Source organism: Rhyacophila brunnea, unplaced genomic scaffold (genome assembly GCF_057557595.1).
Source record: "Rhyacophila brunnea isolate RB1 unplaced genomic scaffold, BYU_Rbru_1.0 scaffold_5, whole genome shotgun sequence".
Taxonomy (NCBI): Eukaryota; Metazoa; Arthropoda; class Insecta; order Trichoptera; family Rhyacophilidae; genus Rhyacophila; species Rhyacophila brunnea.
The window spans coordinates 48,453,933-48,480,254 of NW_028233170.1; the positions used below are offsets into that span (position 1 = coordinate 48,453,933).

Here is a 26,322-nt window from a genome sequence, read left to right on the forward strand (position 1 = left end):
AAAAAATTAAGGTGTCCTTACAAAAATGGTAGATAGGTTACATTGCTTAAAATCAACTCAAAATACGAAATTCTTGCACTCAAAAATAAATAAATTTTATTTAATATTTATACTTAAAAATATGTTACATACAAATATGTAGTTTTCGATTTAAATTAAATTTAACATAGAGAAATATATTCATTCAGTGTCGCTACTTGACAGAGAAGTTAAAGTCCCTCCACCAAACCCGCCCCGTACCACCCTCGGTCTTAATCGAGAGTATCACGGGACCCGTCAATTGGTGATGTGAAGCATCTAAGAATTGGCCTGGGAGTGTCCTGGGAGAAGATGCCCAAGACTTAGGTTGCTACGCTCAAAGTGAGCTCTGACTGAGTTTACTGAGTTTACTCTAATGCAAAGTGCCAGGGAGAGAAAAAACACATGGAAATTACTAAAAAGAAAATGAAGCTACTTGTTTATTAAATTAAAGAACGAAGCTAATCATACAGGCAGCAAAATTTATGTGAAGAGATCTTCACGCAATAAAGTGCCCGTTTACTGCTGTTTTACGCTGGCTAAAAATCACTCTCATCGCTGGAAATATTTAATGACGCTGACGCCGAAGTATACGACGCGTCTCTCGTATCGAACCCAAAAGTGACTGACTAGTGGCGCCGTGTATGTACGTATGTATATCTGGGTGGCATCCGGTGACAAGAGATGTATGCACCAGTGGCGTACGGTCCATTGCAACGCAATTTTTTGATAAATATGTACATACATATTTTTATTTTTTTTAGTTTTTTTAAACCGTGTTAAAGCAAAAAAAATCAGTGAAAATAAGAAATAATCGCTACTTTTTTTAAACCGTGTTATTTCGAAACCGTGCAAAAAAAACCACGCAAAAAGAGGATCGGGTGTATATCAGTCAAAAATTCAAATGGATTTATCTACTTGATTTTAATATTTGAATGGACAGTTTGATAAAAAAATACCATTTAAATTAAATACGTATGTTTCATTAAAATAGTTAAATGTTATGAAAATTACTCTCTCATGACATGGGATTAAATTGAATAGCATAATATATAAATGCGGATTCGATTCTGCCTGTTAAGAATAGGTAAGTGTTAGAGAGCTGGTGGCAAGTGTAACGGGGTACGAGATCGACCCTTCACGGTCCACTGGGCAGACCAACTTGTAATATATCGCGGACATCCGCTGCGAGCAAGATCATATTCCAATCTAACATGGTTCAGATAACACCGGAGAGTTACGTGAAATGGTTAAAAGCTACCCGAAGGTTTATTTCAAAGATAGCGTAGCCTTTAAAGCGTAAATATGGATATTATAAATGTGCTTTTGAAAGAATCATGTTTACACAAATAGAAATTTATATAACGCTATAATGAAAACTAACCTAAAAACACACTTATTAGAAACGTCTTAGAAAAAAATGAACACCTCATTGCATCATTGTCAATGATTTCCAGAAAAGGTTAAGTACTTATAGACATAATATGTCAAAACATATCTGGAAATTTGTACGTATGCAGTTGACGTCCAGAGTCTAACGTGAGCTGTTGTATTGGAAATAGGTGGCCGTATAATATTGGGAGTAAATTCACGATTAAATAAAACACTTAAAAATATATATTAATAAAAACCACCGAAATACACGGAAAAGACAAAAAATGGGTTGGTAATTAAATTAATGTTCTTATTGAATGAAATAAAATGTAAACATTATTGTGTGTAATGCTCCACGAGCAACGCGTTTGTTTTGATCTAAATGCTATACGGCCATCTCTTTCCGGCAAAAACTGTGCTACGGCTGTGCAAAATAACTATATTATACTATTGATTCAACGAACAACGGTTTCTTCTAACTTAGAAACTTGTCATTAACCGATTTTTTTTCATGTTTTACATTATCAATAATTATCGATAATCCGCGACTTCATCAGCGTAAAATATAGAAATAAAAAATTACATATATAAATTAGTAAACAAATTGATTAGATTTGATTATTTATAAATTAAAGAATTTGACAACGGTTGGATCTAGGCGCGCATCAGTCTACTCGCTTCTCACCTCACCATTCCACCGCTGTTATCTGACCAATTTACTTAATCATGGTAAGTTTTTTTATAATACGTTTTATAGTCCGTGAAAACACGGACTGTTGGGTGTTGGATGTAGGCGCGCGCCGCTCAAATTTTCTTATACACTGAACCACATGTATGTTGTATATATGTTTTGACCAATAATATAATTTTATTATGTGGTATTGCACAACACAACTTCAAATGTATGTCTACAATATGACTTTTAAATATGGCACCACAGGTGACTTATTTATATAACATAGAATTAATTAATTAATAAAAAAAAAGCAAAAAACATTATGATTTTTTATCAGAATTGGCAAGACTTAAAAGAAATGTAGAACCTATTTATTATCCATGCCATATTACGGCTGCTTTTCTTATCTCGTTTAGCATATTTTTGACAATAAGAGTAGATAAACTGAAGGAAGACGCTTAAAATATCCTTCGATGGGTCACTTTCAACAACAATAATAGTTGGAACGTATACTAATTAAAATTAAAATCTAGTCTGGATTTTATTTAAATTATCGTATGTTGATATCACATCTAATAATCAACTAAAATACGCAACCATTGCGATCCTCCCAACTTATGTTCCATCTCATATTACGATCTGAGAATATACACAAATGCATTACGCTCGATCAAACATCCGACAGCGAAGTAAATTTTAATCGCCTCCCTTATCAGTCCCACAAACAATAAAAGCATTCAGCTCATTCTATCGGCATTAGGATACAGCCATAAGATATTAGCTTCCTGGGGTAAGTAAGGGTGGATTTCGCACCATCCCGCCTACCTATAATACTCACAGTGGCGTGCGTGGGTGGTAGGCTCAAAAGCGCAACGAGAAAACATTATCAGTAAAAACATTTATCGGGTTCTTAATCCGAGATGCATAGAATATCGAGTTACGTTAAATAAAAATAGCACACACAATACACTGCTAAACTTTTAATTGGTAACGTCACATTGCATTTCTCATTCCCATTGTTTAATCTTTGATTTCTCTATTTCCTACTGCTTCCATAAAATTATCCAAACGACACAATATAAATTAATGGTCAATGTCTACTTTAAATAATTTAATGGTTGCTTGTTAACTGAAGTAATTAATGCAGTATAAATAGATCAAGTATGCCTAGTATGACGGAGTTACAATGTATCCGTTTATTTTTTTATTAATATGGCAATAATATTTATAATTTTTCAAAATGGCGTGTGTTTACGTTTTAGATGTGACAGTGAAAATAATATGGCATAAGACGCATTTAATAATGTTTTTACCTATTTCGTGTTTTCGTGTACTTTTCGATACTTACTCAATATATTTTCATTTTGTCGGAAAAAAGTACCTAATCGATGTTGGAAACGATTTACATATTTAATTTCTGGTTAAAAATTACAAATAATGTAATATTATCAGGCTATCTATCAGTGTGATACATACGGCACTAGTCTCCAGCGCAGTTTCCAGTGATTTTTTTATATCTACAAGAAAAGTAAATAAACGTGCAATTCTATCTGGTATGTATTATATTAGAATCCTCTCGTTTCTAATAGAGAACGCCACTGTGCGACGCCTACATCGCAGGTAATGGGCTGCGAATAAGAGATAAATGAATAATACCCTCCTCTGTCTCGTTCGCGCGTTCGTTTTTGACGGGAAGATGAAGAATCCTTATCTGTCAGTCAATAAATATTGTTTTGTGAACCAGATCTGTCATGTGTCACGCGCGTGTGTGCCGTGCCGTGGAATATTTTCATTCAGCGCCGCGCAGTAAATCTTTCATGGCCAAATAGTTTTCCATAATGGGGCACAATTTTCAGCGCCGAGCCTTTTTTATTCGACGCGGTAATAAATCGCACGATTCATCAGGCTACGAATCAATCTTATCGCTTATATTATGATATTGTAGCGTTTTGTAAGCAAGCCGGAGACATCGAGCTAAAGACAGTTTATAAAGTGACATTTTTTTCAATAATGGCAACATGTATCTATGTATTTTTTTTAATTATCAACATAAAGAAGCAATCAGTATCTACCATATTTTCTCAATATCGCCACATTGACATTTGTATTGTATTTATGTATCTATCTATTGTATCTTATATCTATCAAAATTGTATTATACTGTATCTGATGTGTGGATATCCTACTGCCCTTCTTAAGAAGAAGGCAGTAACTCGCAAAATTTGTGAAATTGAGTTATGAATGCCATCCGTTAGGTAATTTTGAAAGCTATATATTCTGTTCACTTTAAAATCAGTATGATCACTAAAATACCGTTAAAATCCTTAGTGAAAAAATAGACATCTTCTAAAATAATACATTTTTTTAGCAAAAAGGCAGTAATTACACATATTCATTGCAGTTACTGCTTGTTTATTATTAATTTATTTGTATTTTAACGTCCTACTATTAAAAATCACAACCGTTTTTTTATTAATTCACAGTACTAAAGTTTGAGAAAAAACACATTTTGTCATTTATCTCGAAAGTGTGTGAGAGTCAGTTACTGCATTCTTCCTAAGAAGGGCAGCCTAGACATTGACTGATTTCGACCACCCCTTTGATTATGACATTCAGTTTTATTACTTTCAATTAATTTATACAAATAGGAGTCGACCTACGTACCTACCCAAGAATCTATTTCCTGTCTTTGTTAAGATTTCATCAAATGGGTATGTTTCCAAATTATGTATGTCCAATAAATATATCAAATTTATGAATATTGTCTCCTTCGGTCACATTGTTAAAAGAGATCCGGCCATCTCGTAGATTAGAGTTGATCACTATTGGCAACGAAGGCGAGGGAAGGGCATTCATACCTTCCAGTTGTAGCAACACCATCAAGGAAGCGACTGAATTAACAATGATTAGAGCCAAGGTCGACTGTAATCAGGCCTGACACGAAACTTTACTGCTCGTCATTGCTCATACTTTAAGTGCAATATTGTAAACTGTATATAGAAAATGATGATTTATTCATTTTGGAATAAATTGTAATAGGTACGGTAGGTTAATTGATTTGAACGAAATATACATTTAAAAATCTTTATTTACTGCCAACAGGTTACCTCGCTTTGCATTCGAAAATAATCAATTACTACCATTACCATCGTAATTATCAATTCAATACCCCGATCTGTTTACAGTAGTTACATGTAAATTGTACGTAAAACATGTCACCGTGGCACAGTTCGCCGTGAGCTTTCTTATCGGAAAGAGATGACCATATACTATAACGGTCTCCAATTTTTCCAATGTCTCCAAAGATTCAATATGAACATTAATTCAATTTTCATGGCTGATTTTGGCAAAATTCATGAATTCAAGAATGAAAGCTAACCTAACCTTACTTAAAAAATAATCCAATATGTCGGTTATTTTCAAAATTTGTTTGCTACTTACTGGCTTCATGTAAATTGTAAACCGACAAGAACCGTGTTTTATTTAGACATGAATTTTATGTCACTACTATCGACCCAAAGAGGTTGGACGGTCTTTAGTATACGGCCATTTTATTTCCGATACAACATTTCACGGTGAGGTGTGATACGGCGAACTGCATACGTACAAGTTTCCGGACACGGTTTATAGTTTGTCTTGGATTGAAGCAATAGTTTAAAAAAAACAGGATCGCTTATGATGGAAGAAGATTGTTGTGCTATATAAATGTTCAATTTATTTTTAAAATGAACAAAGCAAGCCTAATTCGAACATAGGTAGTTAAAATACTAGCAGTTTACGATAAAGAAAAAGAAACTTGTCGTTTATTACGTTACAAAATACAAGTCAACGTGTCGCACATTTAATACGCTTTTCAGAATTAACAAGCTTATCAAACAAAACGTCTTAACAACGAAAAACCCACCCGGCGTAATCGTAAAACACAATCGCAGTTCACCGAGCGGCCGCGGAACAGAACAGGTGAGAGGCGCCCGCGTCGCCGACGTAAAAGCTCGCGAAAAATGTTTTCGGCGGGAAAGGGAGCGAGTAGGTAGTATCGCACATCCGGCGGAAGGCGATAGGCGGCCATTTGGCGAGATGTATAGCCGCGATATGGCCGGCCGAATGGCCCATAAAACTCCAACGTTTTTGATTGAATAGGTATTTTGTATGCCGCTTGCAGTTCGGGATGTGAGACGCGAGCCGCCCGACCACCCCGCCACCGCACAGCCCCCTTCGGTCGCGCAAGAGGTTAAGGAAATGAATAAGGTTTCCATAATGGAAACTGGCTTCCTGTTAATCTGACCGAAGACCGAACGTAATCTAAATGTACATTTTGTACGTAGTTTTATTACTGGCAATATTATATTTTATTTTGATTTTTGGTATACAGCGTTTGGAGCAAATAATCATCATCATCTTAATCACTCTTGATCTACTACTGGATGAAGGTCTTTCCTTGCTGTCCGCTGTTTTTTCTCAATAGTTTTTTGGTACCAAGTACAGTAGAACCTCGATTATCCGGACTAATTGTGGATGAAGATAGTCCGGATAAGAAAAAATCCGGATAATCGAAAAAAAATCATAATTGACAGGGAAGGACAAGTATATTCAGTATGAATAATTTTTATTTGTCTAGATTTACATGCGTAGGGTGTTCGACCAATGTGTGCTACCAGTGCTCACGTATGGCTGCGAGACGTGGACCCTCAACACGAGAGATGTCCAAAGACTAAAAGTCGCACAGCGAGGCATGGAGAGGTGTATGTTGGGCATCACGCGAAAGGACCGTAAGAGAAACGAATGGGTTAGGAAGCAGACAGAAGTACGCGATGTAATAGATGTTGCCAAACAGCTGAAATGGAGATGGGCAGGGCACATTGCTCGCCGAAAGGACGGCCGCTGGACATATGCCGTCATCCAGTGGTACCCAAGGGGCATAAAACGGCCACAGGGTCGCCCTAAAAGCCGCTGGATTGACGAACTGGTAAAGTTCGGCGGAAATACGTGGCAGCGAACGACACAGGATCGAGAGAGTTGGAAGAAGCTTGGGGAGGCCTTCATCCAGCAGTGAATTGACCCCGGCTGATGATGATGATGACATATACATAGACATATGTATAATAAATTATATTTTATTAAAAAAATCAATTGTCGATTTTTGCTTAAAGCTTATTGCAGGTTCTACCGCGTTATTGGAACTTACTAATGGTCTTTTCAAAATTTTCAAAGTTGACTCATCTAAAGAATTCCAACTATCTTCTGCCATGTAGCAACAATCTGTTAAATTTAATTTCTTGTATAAGCTGATAACTGTTTCTTCATTATTTATGTCTGCCATCAATTCGAGGGCTTAGTGTCAAACAACACTATCTACAAAAGTGCAACTTTACAGGAGAGCCAAAAATCGTTATTTTAGATTCTTGTAACTCAACAAGGGAAATGTTTATTTAAACCCCAATGCTAATATTTTATAATTTATTGTGTATTGTACATTTATCTTGCTTATGATAATGTTAAAATTTATAGGGATAGTTTTAAAAAAATATGAAAACAAGGGTAACTTATGTAGTTAGCGTTAAACTTTACTGACGATTTAATAAGAAATTAAAAAAGATTGACATAACGTTGTTTGACTATCATGTAGCCGTAAATGTATAATAACGTTATCTCAAAAAAAAAAAAAAAAACACTTTTTTGTAGATAACGTTGTCTGACTTTAAGCACTCGAATTATCGTCGAAGCATATGTTTTCTATATAAACGTTTGAATGTTTCTATTACGCCTTGATCCATCGGTTGTATTACCGACGTGACGCTTTCGTCTTTGTATGAACCACATAAAAATACACTCTTCAACTTCTCCATTTCCTGATATTTTCATAACTTTCCGCTCTCAGCTTCCTTCCATCTTCTGACATTAAACAATTAGTAAACTTCATATAAATCATATAAAACTTTAAATAAAACGAAAACTACATAAATATATTTTTTTATAAAAAGAAACACTATAAATAAATATGTCGTCAATAATTTCAAAGTAATAATTTATCCGCAAGAAATACAATTTTAATACGTAGGTAATATGTCAGTTCCAATAGATATTCCATATGCATTGATTATTAGTTTTATCGATGTACAAAAATATATTAAAATTTCATTAATATTATTCCATTATAAAGATTATATTTAAAAAAAAATAAAGAAAATTCTTTCATGTTGTAATAGCGGAATTTAGAAATGACGGACTAAATCCAGATCGTGTAAAGATTGCAGACCCCCGAGGTACAGGTGAAAATACCTGACAATGGATTGATATTGTAGTGTTGGTCGTTCACTATAAACCCATAGAAAATAACCTTAGGTCTATTGAGTCCTATTTGGGTTAAGTGCATAGCTGTTTTATCGTGCTTATTGATCGATTTATAACTAGAAACGGTTAAGCTTAAATAATATAAATCACGATTTAAAAAAGTTAAATACTTACGCATATCCAGTATCCATCTTGGATATTTACAAGTATTATTCACAGTATATTGTCATTATTGTAATTAATTTAGCATACTGTACACCCATTGCAGACATAAGACTTCCCTGCCTTCTCCACTTTTGCGCTGTTGTCATCTGTGTAACCACATCTCAGAAAACTGTTTTATCAATTGAAAGCAATCAACAGACGATCGACAAGCTGCATAACAATTATTCGTTTCGTGTTTAAAAAATCAATGCAAACTAAACCAACGTCTGGTGCAATAGCACCTGCCCTGATTTCCTGAACGCAGTTCAGTCTATTTTATTCTATTTCAACCAAGAAACCCTTACCAGTATGTTAACCACCTTGGTTTTGATATGAATTAGTAGTTTTGTTCTGTCCTTTATTCCTCAAATTCATTCACCCGGGGGCTTTGTGCTCAATTCCGGTGAGGTTACAATATATTGACATAATAATGTGAATTCCTCAAGTCTGGGAGTTTTTTCACTTTAATTGGGCTTCACAGCCTGTTTTGGTATTTAATAAAGAAACAAATTTCATAAAAAAATGTCACTTGTTTGCAAAATAAACAAAAATGGTGAATTGGTTGATTCTGTGGACAAAATATTTTCTGCGACATATTTAATGTACCTTAAGGCTATACCGTCACTGTTCTGGCAGAAGACACTAATTTGAAAAATGACATATTGAGTTAGTTATACTAAAATGTTCCTTATTTCAAACTTTACCGTCTGGAAACCTTCTTAATAAATAAACAGTCTTTATTTTAAAGACATCCTTTTTACGATTACTTAATAAACTCACATGATAGACCATTTCAAACATTTTAACAACTTCACAGTCAAATTACTCAAAACTAGTATTCTCCAGTTAGTGTGTTCTGCCAGAACAGAGACGATACTTCAGTTGAGGAAAGATCGTGGCTAGGCGATGCGTGGATAGTGCAAATGCGTGCCAAACGAAATATAATTTTTCATAAAAATTCAACATGCGTCCTTTTAATGTTATGTTATTGTTATATTACTAATAATAATAGTATATTCATTGACATGTTTTCATTTTCAAGTACATACGTAAAGTTTTTTAGTCATCTTTACATGATTTAAGAATATATTCATCCGACGCCATGACAAAACAAATCGACATGCGCGCACCTCGACTGTCGGTCTCCGATTGACGAGTCCAGGCGACATGTGCAAAATTTCGTCCCACCTACTGTTGAAAATTATTTGCCGTTTCACTGAAGTACGTTCTTAATATTTAGAGGACGGCCAGTTTAGACGACGGCTTATTATTTTTTCTTTAAGCACCACTATGCATGGTTGATACATCGCTCGCGTACAACTTTATCTCGGGGTATGAAATTAACACGTTTATAGTAATGTCCAGTTTATTTTCCAATCCTCCCCAGTATGTTGGCCACATTAATTTATATGTGTTTCTGTTTTCCTTTATAGTAGCTCTATATGTTAATAGTTTGTAAAATAAAGAACATTTGAAGTGTTATAAATATTATTTATTATCATTGATTATGTTGATTACAAAATAGTTTCTGCAATATAGGGAAAATTATGCAATGCTTCCATATCTGTTATTTTGATTGCGCAACCGATAAGATATGATATCTAATATAAATATTGACATAACTGTTCTCATTAATTTAGAAATTGCAGACTACTAAAGTTGGTATGAAAATACTTCACGTGTTACATTTCCCCGGATTTTCAATAAGGCTCAATATAGCAGAGTTCGCAAAACTTTCCGACTACCGCCTTCAGAGCATTTATTTCATCGTCTCACCTCAGCAAGCCGGCAAAAACACGTTTATATTTAAAATTTTATATACAACTAATTAAACGTGAGGTTTGTTCTTATAAGCGCAACATATCCTCACGTAAAATGGACTCAGTAAAAAGTCATTAAATCTAAATGCGATATTTATTCATATTGTATATTATTATGAATAAATATGGTACTTTTAATGAGACAAACTGGGGGAAAATAAATAACAATTCTTATTATTATTTATTATTGATTATTCTTTTCATGAACCAATATCGCTCGACTCATGAAGACTACGAAATTCATAAAACTTTAGAAACACTGATATAATGATGCTTTTATGTGCATACATATATATTAATACTATTGGTAAAGCCTCAATTACATTGATTCAGCGATTCAGCTACTGCGATTTGATGATTACACACAAAACTTTCCATTCGCTGAGAAGCCACAAGCCAGTGACTATTTTGAAAGAACTTAGTTCGTTTTTTTACCGGGAGGTTGGTACTGCGCTCTACTGCACAGACGCAGTAGGCCCACACGCCGGCGTGTAGCGTGTAAAGTTGACCGGCTTTCAACTTTTCTCGGTAGAGTGTTTACAACCTGCTTATTAGCTTATTCGATGATTACACTGGGCGAATTTACAGGCAGATTGTAAATTCGCCAATAAACAGTTCGTAAAGAAGCTCAATGTAATTGAGGCTTAAGGCTAAATTTCTCTGCAATTTAATGTAATTTAAATGCTACAAATAGATTGATTTATATTAACAAAATATTTTTCGATGAATGATACATACATTCACCGTTTAAAAATATAACGTAGAATGTTTCTCCACGCACTAGAATTTAATAATACCTACGACTGATTTAAATGGCAGTTTTTTTAGTAAGAAAATTTTCTGAATCAGATGGGTGTGGAAATTACTTAGTTGGTAGATATATAATTTGGGTACTTAATGAAATGTACTGTTTTATCCACTTATTTTCATTATTAATTTTTGTATTGCTGATGAACAATAAATTATGGTGTGTTTAATACGAGTATTATACGCGTATTTGATATATTACATTTATAAATAACCGCCTACAATCAGCAGATTTTTGAATTTCCAGCTGAAGTTATCATATTTCCTAAGAGTAATATTTAGATATGAAAACAACATGTCGTAAGTAATCAAAAAATGGCGGCGATATGGAAGGCTGCGCCGACATCAAAACTGCATTCGGAATTATTCGCCGCGCGATAAATGCAGTTTATTGCACTTGGCCAGAGATAACGAAAACACGGCGCAAGTAGGTACGCGAAACGGCGACCCACAACTCGCTATCAGGGGTACCATCTAAAAAACACATAATTCACATTAACCCACTGAGCTCCGGGGCGGAACAAAGACAAATGGACAAAAGTGACCATAGAAAACCTGGCTTGGACCCGTAAAGCAAATAATTCAATCGACCGGAGATAACTTTATGCCATCATCAAAGAGATAAGGAGGTAGATTTGATAACCGCAGAGGGTTTGCGTTAGACACGCTTTTGCCTTTTTGGGACACAATCTTTTCCTCTGTGTTTCACAATACTTACTGGCGTCATGAGTATTCTTAATGTCTATATCAGTCAGTGGCGACTAGTAACTTTCGGAACCATATAGATTATAGGCTATGCGAATCATAATTCGTTACCTCTAGACTAGTTAACTAGATAACTCTGATTTGGCTATTGTTGAGAAAATGAAATTCAAACTTGATTAACTATTATTTAAAATAAAAATGGATGGTTATGCTCGTCTAATTAGGAACAATTAAATAATGTTCAATTGTATGAAAATATATTGTAGATAAATTATTTCATTTATGGAATGCATTTATAGTTTTAAAGTAATCTAATATTTTCAAACACAAAATTAATACAGTTCCCATTAACTTACTTACGTATTGAATAGAAGAAAATGTAGAATAATATTCAACAGCCAACTCAAAAACAGTGAAAATCAAGTTATCTATTTATGGTATTGAGGTGACGATTACGATTAATGACGTTAGTCATACATATGAGACTTTGGTAGATAATATAAGTAGAAAATCATTTATTTTCTATTTTCGATACTTAACCTAACCTAAAGACATTTCAAAGGCAAAAAAATACCAACAGAGTCAGACGTCTTTAAATATTGAATTAAGGATTCATATACACATAAATATATTATATCATAGTCTATTAAATCTTCTACTAACATACTTATAATCCAAAGATTTTTTGTATGACGTTTGACAGCGGCTGTCATTGAGATCTTAGAACTGTCTACTTTCTTATATTATCAAACGACTAATGCTTTCACAACGCCTTTGTAATAACTTTGCACATACTTTATAATTGCTAAGTATGTTATTTTGCGCTGAGTCAACAAAACACGGGTGGCCTACCGGACAAGAACCCCAACTAACAAAGCCGTAGATTTTTTAGCACAAGTTCAATTCTCGGTTGGGCATCATTGCTTTTAGTTGTATCTTAACCACTGAGAAATGCCAATAGAAATGGCGTATTTCAAAAAAATACTACCTTATTCTTAGGTCAATAATTATTATAAAACAATCATTATTCGAAGAATGTTCATCACATTGGAACGGTCAAAGACATAGCTAATAATCAGTATCTTTAGAAATATCTTCAAATGTGTTAATCGTGCCCATTTTTTGAATAATAAAATGCCTAATTCTTGTCAAATTTGGGATCACAGAGATTATAAAATATAATTTTTATCGTAAGTATTTCACTATTTAAAAATCTTAAAAATCTTAACACCACTGCACATGGATGTATTGAAATATGACTATATTCTAAAACATTAGATCGAGAGGTTTAAAAGAATACTATTTTATGTAATGAAAATACTTTATGCAGTCATTTATTTATTTATTTATAAAAAAGAGTATTACGGCATTACAGCTTTTGGCCAATGCGCCATAATACATACAAATATATAAAAATATCTTAATTACAAATAACAACTAATATGACAAGAAAGTGGAAAAGACAGCATGTGTAAATATTAAAGAAATATGATAATATATACAATTATAAATTTATCCTATTTAAAACGTCTACAAACATTATATAATTAATAAAAAACAAATCAACCTTTATGGTGTCATCAAATAATAAGCTAATTGCACGATACACAGCATCATGAAACATAACATCTGTCCTGCGACGAGGTATCTTGAAGACCGTGGAGCTGCGAGTGATATTGGTGGGAACATGAAAATTAATATTCGCCAGTATATGCGGATTGTAAATGAACCCACGAAGAAGTAAAAAGAAATGCTTTAAAAGAACAATCTCTCTTCGGGTAGACAGGGATTGCATTGATAGCATACCCAGAAGAAAACGAGTCGGGAAATTCATTTTATTGTCATTATCATAAGGAAAGAACCCGTATGTTCTTAAGTAGAGAAATCTAAGAAATCTATTGTGGACTCGATCCAGCTTAATTGTGTGCATGAACCTATTAGGACTCCAAATAATGCTGGCATATTCAAGAATACTCAACACAAATGATACGTATAATGTACGTAGCACTCGGACGTTTTCGAATGATTTTGAAACCCTCATAACAAAACCAAGCATTTTGCTAGATCTAGTACTGATGTTAAGAATATGCTGATTGAAAGTGAACTTTGTATCATACAATACTCCCAAATCTTTTATCTCCGTTACCCTACTCAATATTATACCTCATCAAATGTTTAAAATAAATATAAAGGATAATAAGGCTTCAAAATTATATAAATAGATTATCTACAACGTTTAAGGGATGTCCAGGTTTATGCTCTGAAAATACCATAAAATCTCCATTTTGACCTACGTTGGGCATGTGGGCCGTTAAGTAAATGAAACTAGTAAAATACTGAAGATGAAACAAAATTCAAATTCAAGTCCCGTAAATATAACTATAACCATCTTCAGTCTATACCTACCTACTACAATAACTAGTAGATTAAAAGTAGAGGTCTCAATTTGTCACTCTTTGAATGTGCTTATAAGTGTTGAACGTTGGCGTCACTTCCGGTAGCACCTGAAGTTAATTTGTATCGCAAAGGTTAAAAACGTCGTTAAAATTTAACTATGCGCCACGTAAATTACTTGTACGGTTTCAAGTGTTGAGATAACCAATAGCGATTCACTATATTATGGAGATATGGATCGACAATAAAGATTGTAAGATTCATATTAAATAAAACATTTTTATTTGTTTTGCGCAAAAACTGAATCGTGAGAAACTTAACTTGACGATATGGTAATTCGTAAATGTGTTAATATAATATAAAACTAGAAATACTGTAACAACATGATTTTAATAAAGGCCAACGCAGGCTAATATAGATCAGAGCACATGTAACATAATTCATGGTGAGAATGATTAATTAAAATAATACATCGTATTTAGTACACTCGCAGAACAAAGCTGGGATGGGGTGCTTTCGGACGTCTGAATAGTATCAACAAGAATTACCTACCATTATGTCTTAAGCGTAGGATGTTCAACCAATATGTGAGACGTGGACCCTCAACACGAGAGATGCCCAAAAGCTAAGAGTCGCACAGCGAGGCATGGAGAGGTGTATGTTGGGCATCACGGGAAAGCACCGTAAGAGAAACAAATGGGTTAGGAAGCAGACAGGAGTACGCGATGTAATAGACGTTGCCAAACAGCTGAAATGGAGATGGGCGGGGCACATTTCTCTCCGAAAGGAAGGCCGCTGGACAAATGCCGTCATCCAATGGTACCCAAGGGACACAAAACGGCCACTGGGTTGCCCTAAAAGCCGCTGGATTGACGAACTGGTAAAGTTCGGCGGAAATACGTGGCAGCGAACGACACAGGGCCGAGAGAGTTGGAAGAAGCTTGGGGAGGCCTTCATCCAGCAGTGGATTGACCCCGGCTGATGATGATGATGATTTAGTACACTACATAGTCCAGGAAATCAGGACTAATTTTATCAATGGACACATAATTACATTTTCATAGTTTTTTTAGAAACAAACAATTATTAATATTAATCTTTAAAAAGACATGAAACTAATTAAATTCATCCAGTCACCACCGACGTTATTGTTACCACCGTAACACAGTTCTAACCTAACTTAACAAATAATCCAGTATATCGGCTATTTTCACCGAACACCGAAACCGACAAGAACTGTGATTTATTTAGACATGCATTCTATCTCAATACTATACGACCCAATGAGGTTAGACGGTCTTTAATATATTTTTTGACCATTTCCGATCCTAATAAGATCAAATGGGCCTGCACAGAGTGGAGGTTTGTATTAACAGATTATTGTTTTTACGAGAAAGCCACTTTAGAAAGCCACAGTTAGCCACTTGCTCAACCTATTAGGTCTATACTCTGACAAAAATTCAAATTGAAAAACAATATGTGTATTTTCCAGACCCATGATTCGAACCTGGGACCCACGACGTTATAGGCCGACACTTGAGCGAGGTGGGGTGGGGTGGAGCGACACTCGTGGGGTACGACCATATATTTCTGATAGAACATTTCACGGTAAAGTATGATAAAGCGAACTGCATATCTACAAATTTCCGAACACGCGACGTTACAACTCAACGTATGTCTTTGGCTGCCTGCAGAAACGGCTAATTCCCCTTTGTTTATCTCTATCTCCCTCCAGCACCTTAGTTTCAGAGATAAAGTATGTCTTTCGGCACAATCCAACCACTATATAGCCTAAGCTCGTAACTCTAATTTTCTCTTCTGGTATACTGTAGATGAGACTCTTGATAGTTAGGTGTCTATTACAGCTAATTAAATACAATACTTGTTCAAGTTAATGGCTAGGTACATGGCCAAGTATCAGACAATGTTTTTAGATAGAATCGAGCCAGGTGGCTCATCACAATCGATCAAATCGTTGACAATAGCATTTCCCACGTGTACACGTGCGTTTCCGGGAAGTGCATAAGGATTACGCGTATAACTGTGTTCACTGTTTTAATGCATTAGTTGTGTTTTAGTTGAATGCATATTTAGTTAGAAGTGTTATTTATTAGACTTAGTAAATTAAAAATTGTGTTATTAAATAATATATTGATACTTTTATTTCAAATTTTATTTTAAATAACGGACATTTTTAATAAAAACATAAAAATTAGAATTACCATATATTAATATCGTGATTAAACGGTAGAACTATCAAAATATGAGGTTACGTCATGTAAATTGTATATTTTTGTATGGTAGCATCCGTAGCACAGTTTACCGTGGGCTGTCTTACCGGAAAGAGTAATAAGTATAGCAATGAGATAAAAAAAAATAATGCGTTCATTGTAAAGCATTGCAGACAGTAATGGCCCAGTTTTATAATATTCAATGAGAACATTAATTTAATATTGATAATATAATATTGAACCTACTTTTAAATCATTCAGAATTTCATGTAAATATAATATATTATAATATAATATATTATATTATATTATAATATACGATACGATTATATTTCTAATTAAACCCTACTTATTTTCTTCTGTTTTTTCCTTGTATTCCGGTAGTTTTTATTAAGACATGAATTTGATCTCAATACTATATGGGTAAGTATCATCTCCACATCTCACGGTATGGTCAACTGCATACGTGAAAATTTCCGTACTTACACGAGTTTGGCCGCGTAGATCAGCGTACATATTGTCTCTCTGTGACTGAATAACAGGATTTTTTTTAGGTAATTTTATTTAGTTTGCGATGTCAAAAAATACTAAATTTAACGTCGTACGTCAAAAGCGTTTTTTTTTTAACTATATGCATAAATTAAATTGCAATAAATTCTGCCAAGAAAAACACTACGCTGGAAGCGCTGCTCCATTGTTGTGAATATTAACTACTAGCAGTAATTTAGCACATAAAAACATTAGTATTATATTCTTAGCTTAGACTAAAGTGCATAGCAATCGATTTTGCCGCCATTTTATTATTACAACGTTTTTCTTAGGTCGTATTCTTATTTGTCCGGTACAAATCTTGCAATCGATTTTTAACTAACTTTCCGACTAGCTAGACATTTGAAACTTTAAGAATATATCAGAACACGATGCCAATGCATTTTTTTAATACTTTTAGCCATCTTTAACTAGAATCGAATTCATTTTCAGTTAATTCTGTTTTGTATGAAAAGTTATTTCGATACCATTATTGGTTGCTAGGGGGTCCTAGCAACTAAATTATTAAATAATATATACGTGCGTTACTATGGAAATCAATATGAAATGACATTTCATTATTCAGTATTTCTATCAAGTACAATTTTTTTTGATCGTTTAAGCTATTAAAGTCAAGTTTATATGATTCAACAGAAAATTTATAAACGTTTTATATAAAAAGTTCTTTTTATCTTGTAATTATTTATCATTAATTCGGTCACCATAAAAATGTGGAATTAATGACTCGAAATATATTTATAATAAAAAATAGTCGACAAAGAGTAATTTATAAAATGGATTAAATTTTATATTTATTTTATTAGGTGCATGTAGCGTAAATCCGATATCAGATTGAAACACACTAAAAGTTTAAATATTTTTACGATGTGATATCACCGGCCACGTTTCGCTACACAGAATATTCTTGGAATTCAAAATAATATTAAAAATTGGATAAATGGAATAATATTATATTTTTATTGCCGATACATTTTTCGCTCAATAATCGGCCCTTGGCACGAAAAAAGATTGTGTAGGAATTTTATCGGCTGTGTTGCCATAAATAAAAAATCAAGCTCTGTGACAAAAAGCGGATACTAAACGGCATAGGGGCGATCGACTGTTGACTCGCTCGATAAACATACTTTCTAGCGGTTATAAATAGTCAGGTGGTAATATAGTGTACTAGGATTTTTTTTAAATAAGTTTTCCTTTGTGCACATTATACAGTGGCTCCCTCATCAATTACTAATTGAAACATGTATATTATTTTTGTGATAATAGAGAAAATTGCAATATTTTGTGTGCTTGTATTGAGATGATTATGGCTATTAATAATAATGGTACTGTTCGGTTATACGGAATACAGCGGAAAAGACATTTTGAAAATACCCGATATACTAGATTATTTGTTAGTTTGAGTTAGTTTAGGTTAGGTTGGGTTAGGTTAGGTTAGGTTAGGTTAGGTTAAACTAACAAATAATCCATTGTATCGGCTATTTTCAAAATGCGTTTTCCGCTGTATTCCGAACAGTACCTATCGACTGCTAAATATGCAAACCGGCTAACTCCATTTCAGAAAATTGTTCAGGAAGGAGATAAAACTTAATAATTTAACTATCGAGCGGAATTTAACAATTCCAAAAATACACTTGGAAATTATTTTTTTTACAAATAAGCTGTACTATGAATTAATACACTATTTTAGTTTCCCTTTTATATATAAAGAAATTTTATATAAAGAGCGGAGTTGTTCCATTTATGATATTGGAAATTTGCCACCTGCAGTTAGCTGTTTTGTCTGAAGAACGATAACGCATGTATTTATAGGTTTAGGAGTTTTAAATTTTGTGTAATCACAGAAAACATGCTTTATAACAGAATGCCATCAAAATCTCATTTTTGGTCGAAAGTGCAGTTAGCTGATTTGCAGATTAAAGAGTCTATATTTGAAATGTGTGAAGTGAAACAATAGTGTATTTAGTATAGAAGAGAAAAAATCACAAACGCCCAGGCTTTGAGAAAATCATATAAATATACTTATGACCTCACCGAGAATCGAATTCGTCCCCCTCCTCCCACAAAGAATAAACACATATAAAGAACAAATCGATACCATAAATAGGGAAACAATTGAAAAAAAATGTTCTATGATAATTTATTTTAAAATTTTGATTTGTTTCCTTATAGAGCTAGGGTAAAAAGCATTAAAAATACTGCGACCTATCATATTATTCTGTCATGTCTAAATTTTAAAATATCAGTTAGGTTAAGTCAGATCAGTTTAGGTTAGGATAAGTTATGTTTGATTATGTTACGTTTAGGTTCCACTTATCAAATCAATATAAAATCCATTTGATAAAGCCACCAACCAAATTCCTCGGCATATTGTTCAGGATTATCAACAAGACTCAAGTCCATTTCTAGTAAGTATCTCGAATAAGGTTTAGGATGATTTAACACCATCATCTGGACTCCAGGAGAAATGGATGGTTGCTAACAGGCGATTGCCATTTTCTATCTATTGCAGACATTGTACAACACCAAATTATGTGCATTGCGAAATATTGTTGATCGCCTCAGAAATTTCACGTTTTTTTACCAGCGCCAAGATGGCGACCGTACAGATGGTGGAGCCAAATAGTTTCATTCTTCCCAAATACGTAAAACTGTAAAAATCTATCCTTATAATATATAATACTTAACCGGTAAAGCGGTTAAAAAATGTATTTTATACTGAAACCTACCCCAACCATAAACCATTCTGAGGCTCACGCTAAATTCACTATGAGGTATATTTACATGCAACGTTTTGAAAACAATTCTCACGTAAGTCACCTCTGCGGCCGCGAGATAAGGTAGATTCCTGCTTTATCTTCCGCCGGTTTTTAGAGAGGGCTCGACGAGATGGGGAGGGGGGAGGAAAGCCTCTTTTAGTTGCCTCATTATTTTGATAACTAAATGGATAACATATTATCGCACCGCAGGCGAAAACTATTAATCATAAACAATTATTATAATATTATAAACTACTACACATTAATTAATACTTTTAATAATTTCTTTGTATTTTTTTTGACATCGCCATTTTACAACGTTTTTATTAGGTCGTATTCTTATTTTTCCGGTGGTTGTTTATCCGGTACAAATCTTGCAATCGATTTTTAACTAACTTCCCGACTAGCTAGACATTTGAAACTTTTAGAATATATCAGAACACGATGCCAATGCATTTTTGTAATACTTTCAGCCATCTTTAAGTAGAATTGAATTCATTTTCAGTTAATTCTGTTTTGTATGAAAAGTTATTTCGGAAGAAATCCGTAATCCAATCCACTATTATTGGTTGCTAGGGGTTTGGGGTCCTAGCAAATAAATTATTATTATATACGAGCGTTACTATGGAAATCAATATGAAATGTCAAAATGACATTTCAGTATTATTTCTATCAAGTACAAATTTTTTTGATCGTTTAAACTAGTCAAGTCAAGTTTATATGATTCAACAGAAAATTTAAAAACGTTGTATATAAAAAGTTCTTTTTATCTTGTAATTATTTTTAGTTAAGTTAATTTTCATTAATAAATAATGAAAAAAAATGTCTCATAAATGATAAATTCTCTCAATGGAGTTAATCGAATTTTATTTTGACTGACATGAGCTATATCATTATAATTGTATGTGATATAGATTTTCCAAACGTTTTATATCCATAAAGTAACAAATAAAATGAAAACATTTCTCAAAAATTAATATTACGTCGGTATCGAAAAGGGTCATCATTAGTAATTAAAAATGTTATCTCAAGTTTCGTTAGTGATTCATTTAATGTCATCCTTGAAGATGTTCAAATCGTCCTGGTAATAGAATAAAAAAATATTTAACGTGATATGTTCAAACAATGAAATAATTTGAAAAATAACATTGATTATAATATTATATTAGCATCATACAGGTAGTAGGAAGGAATGAAGAAATAAAAATCGGAGATTTCCATTGTCAATAACAAACGCTGCCGCCTACTACGCACAGTTAATTTTGTGTTTGTCAAAGGGTCTTATGCGCCGACTAGACGACAGTGACTTGCCTGCGCGGTATAGTATGTGCAAAAAATACGGAACACGCAGGCTGCGCTTTTCGGTTTGCGCGAGCTACAGTTTTCCCGTCCACACACACGAGGTTCCCGATACAAACCGGTTTGCGCAGGTAAGCTTGTGGTAAAACATCAGCGTCTAGCCGGCGCTTTACATTTATATTGTAATTATGTATCTTTCTTCATCTTAATGTATGTTACTAATATTTAAAAAAAAAAATGTTTCAAGGATTCTGCACAAACAACAAGTCGTCGCTATAGGATTTGTTTCCCGAATATCCATTTTGTCGAAATCGACATTTTAATGCAGTTCAATTTCTTTTATCGAACTCTACCGAAATCATTTATAAAAACAATATATTTTTATCTAGGAACAGAGATATTTTTTTGAAAAACCCGAATACGCCATGTTAAGTTACAATTACTCCGTGTTGTTCTCCCGAATGTCCAACTATTCGTACCTGAATATCCAAGTTAATTTCGGTCGAAATAAATCTCTGGCTGAGTTTTTATTTCCCGAATATGACTTTTAGCCAATCAAACCGCGCTGACGCCGTGCATCTCGCTCCCACATTCACGCTGTCTAGCTCTAAAACAATTACGCCCACTTTCATATTTTTCGGCCGTCCGGAGTGCTCTTTCAAATTTCGTCTTATTGATATTGTTTTTAAAGTTACTATTGTTTTAATAGTGAATTCATCAAATTTGAAGAGATCATTCATAGCTGATACATCACCAGTTCGCCCTGAACTTACAGTAGAGTTATGGAAGTGAGTATTTTAACCTAAATAACTGCATTTTGTTTTGATAAATGACACAAAATCCCAACGGTTACATGAATTCTACAGTATGACCCGGCAACTACTATGACGTAAAAATAATTATTATTTCAAATTATTTTTAATCAAACATTGTTTGTCTTTATTTTACTTTTAATCTAGGTATTTCTATAAAAATAAAGGCGATGCTATTATTTATTTTTGAATGCGCTGATAGTTAATTTAATTTAATATGTATGTTAGTAATTATTTATTTGGTGAATATTATATACTTAGGATATTGGTATCTACCTAATATTAGCAGCCAATGGTAATTAATTTATAGATGGTATTATTTTGTGTTGTCATTCCAATAGTAAATATATAATATTTATTTGATGGTTTGTAATAAGTTTAATTGTTAATTATAGAAATATATAGATATAATAATATACAGATATATTATATACGTAGTTTTTTTTTTTTTTTTTGGAAAAAGTATTAATATAAAATTGTTAGCAAGTACGAGTAAGTACCATCATAAAATATTGGAGAAATCCGTGACGTCGGTTAGTAATTGAAGTAGTAGATACCTACTTTTATTTAATAAACAAAAACCGATCGCCGATAGTCGCTTGATTTTGAAGAATACTGATGAGCAGGTATTAAAAGGCCAATAGTTAAAGTTTGTCGTCATAAGTATGTCACCTCGTAGCATAGTGGATAATTCGTGGACTGGGTCGTAAACCCAGGAGATGCAGGGACGATTCCTGCCGGGTGTCTTACTTTTTTCAAAAAGATTTTTTCTATTGGTTATAATATATTTTCTCAGAAGTGATTTTCAAAATTATGTATGTTCAATAATTAGAATGGTACATTCTTAAATCTTGTGAATTATTCGTTGAATAATAAAAAAAGATTATTAAAAACTATTTTATTACTTATTACGAAAAAAACCGAAAAAAGCGAATGCCGCATGTTATTATTACCTATGAACTTGGGTTATTACGATAATTAGGTATTTAAATAGTAAAAGTAATCATTAACAATTATCGTGTAAATAAATATAACATTTGAGGTGCGTACTTTTTGACCACTCAGTAATCCGTGGGCCGTGCAGCAATACGCTACGGTCTTAAGTCCCGAACGTCCTTGTTTTGTCCCGAATATCCATTATTCTGAGAGAGCGCTAAAAATTTCCCGAATATCCACAACGAGTACTTGTAAATAAAACGCATTTTCTGTGCATTTACTGATTTATACCAGTATATTATTCTTGGAATCTATTCTTAGATAATGTTGCAATCATACAGTGTAGAAAGAATGATTGATACATCTACTGATATTTCAATATACGACAATGAAATTTGTTTTTCGTCTCCTGAAAAATTGACATTTGGTCTATTCGGGAAACAAATCCTAAAGCGACGAAGTGTTAGGAATCACTAGCATGTGGATTCGTAGGGTCAATGAGATATTATGCAGGGGCGGCAAGCAGAGTAATGATTTACTGTTGATTAAGTAAGTAGGCAATGTGTAAATTAGCCATATGGTTGAGTTGGAGACGATAGAGTATTTATTTTTTGTATGCAACATCACAATGACGAGCGCTGAAACTGAGGCCGTAATAAATAATCGATATGCTTTAATGTGGTTCCTGAAATAAAATAATAAATATAATTACCCAATATTGCGCGACAGGTTACAAATTATAGCATTTGCCGTGCAATATTGCATCCGTTCGAGGCCGTTGCCATAGAAATGTATGTGCCTTATCAGTCTGAGTGCGTAATCAGTTAGTTGTGCGGTGCACGTTTATAATAATTGCAAGCAGTTACCTTTTACAACTGTTTGCCGGAGTAAACATCGCGGATTCCTTGCATAGAGATCACTATCGATCCGTCCACGTGCAGCAAAATTAAATTATACAAAACGTTAGCTGTATATTGGATTTTAAATTTGTATCTCAGAGCCAGTATCTACGATTGTGTAGTCAATCAGTTAAGTACGTTATTCTATATGTAAAGTATCGTATCGTATCGAAAGCAAATTTACCTTTTGTATATATCGGGCGCGCACACAAAGGTAGAGAGTTTCGGATTCGAACCCCCCCCCCCCCCCCCCATAAACGGAAAAATAAAAATTATTTATGTCACTGGAAGACTATTTTTTTTCACTTCGTCAAGACCTCATGATTATTGGTCGTAGCCAGGATGATTTGTCTGTCAGCCTTCTCAACGGGTTAATCCCACTTCTGACCGTTGGAAAATCCATGGCACTCATGGATGCACCCATCTGAGGCATCCAATGTATGTTGTAATATTAGGATGAAGCTTGGTTAAAAGGTTACAGAACGAGGATGACACAAACAGATACTAACAATCCTAATAAATATTATAACCGCTTGGCAAGACGCATTCGATAACCACGTGTGGGTGCGACACGTCACTATTATCTCGTAGGTGAGCACACGTAGTTATAGCTACTGATCATGTATTTATCGCTAGACTTAAAGTGCAAAGTGTCTGGGTATAGGAAATATTCTGGCAAAATACGATGTCCGTCATTGAAGTCACGAGAAGTTGTTAGTAGTAAGCAGCGATAAAAAGGTTGGGGACCACTGATATATACCAACAAAGAATAGATACTGAGTGATATACGCAGGCCCTTTCCACCCACACTCACTCTTGAGTAAGTGTCATATTATCATCTGAAAAAAACGGTCCAACATAAAAAATATATGCATGTAAGTATATAATAATAAATAAATTAATTAGTAAGTTTGTTAATATTACCCTCTACTCTTGACACTTTGCTTTATGCACCGATTAGGAACAAAATTTATAAGTTACTTTTAATAAGACTAGTTCTAGTAGGTATATTACATAATTCTTCTTTCTGTGCCTTATCTGTCATAGAGCGATAATTTCGTTTTCCTTTGTTTTACATTACATACACCTGCATATTATATTCATAAATATCATGTAAAAATAACTAGTGTACAGCATACAGCTATTTTGACAATAGGGGCGCAATGAAATATTGAAAACAATAAATTCATAGGTTAATATCCTGCTAAACTTTGTCAATAAGAAATAAATTTAATGTGTTAATATCAGGGAACTCAGAAATAATTCTATTCTGTGGTTAATATATTATTATGGTAGGTATTAGAATAATAGATCAACGCAAAAAGCATGAAACTTTACAAAGCATATTTATTATCTTCATATTTAAATATAAATATAAAGGTACGTCCAAAATGTACGAGTAGTGTTATGGAATGGTGGGATCAACTTCATATAAAGACCTTTTTATTAGAAGGTAATATAATATATAATAGATTATGTTTTACAATAACTTGTTAACAGTCAGATTTGATACAGTGACTGAATGCAATCGATGCGTCCTTCTTAGGTTGAGGTAATAACTGAATTTGATTCTGTATAAAACAAACTGAGTAGTATTAGGTAGTGGTAGAGGTAATAGGTGTTAGCACTAAATGAGTAAACGGTGGCCGCGCGGCTTAAGCGTTGGACTATCACGCCGTGGGTCCCAGGTTTGAATCCTGGGTCTGGCAATTACACATATTGGCAATTTTTCAGTTTTTGTGTGAGTAAGGGTATGGACCTAATAGGTTGAGCAAGTGGCTGACATCCATTTCTCGTAAAAAAAACAAAATCTGTTAATACAAACCTCTACTCTGTGGAGGCCCATATGATCCTATTAGGATCGGACATGGTCGGAGTTAACTCATTTAGTGCTAACACTGCGACTGGCGCGTTTGGAGTCGTTGGCTATTATATATAATTAACGTGCTATTTAAATGTGGTAATATACGGCTCACGCTTAAATTTGTATGCAAAATTTGGTATCCTGGTAGTTAATATCGTCACTGTTATGGCAGAAGACACTAATTCGAAAAAATGCCATATTGAGTTAGTTATACCAAAATGTTCCTTATTTCAAACTTTACCGTCTGGGAACCTTCTTAGTAAATAAACACTCTTTATTTTAAAGTCATCCTTTTAACGATTACTTAATAAACTCACATGATAGACCATTTCAAACATTTTAACAACTTCAAAGTCAAATTACTCAAAACTAGTATTTTCCAGTTAGTGTGTTCTGCCAGAACAGAGACGATATTATGTACCAATAGACCGGTGGCGAAGTGTGAAGTTAAGCTGTGGAAATCTAACATAAATAGTGCACATTAAACTTTGTCAGTCATACTTATTTGTTTTCAATGAATTAAGAATACAATAATTTGCAGACGGTGATGGTTATCTTTTAAAATTATATTATAATCTGCCTTAAAATCAAAATATAGTGGAGGTAGACTGTGTAGATACAAAAAAAATAATGTACACTTGTTCAGTTATACTTATTTGTTTTCAGTGAATCAAGAGTAGACACAAT

The 26,322-nt window shown here is 33.7% G+C and overlaps 1 protein-coding gene across 1 annotated transcript in view; it reads right to left on the reverse strand.

Annotated features, from left to right (window-relative positions):
- Positions 1-26,322, reverse strand: part of ush (Zinc finger protein ush) — a 566,541-nt gene that overhangs the window by 390,376 nt on the left and 149,843 nt on the right. The window lies entirely within an intron of this gene.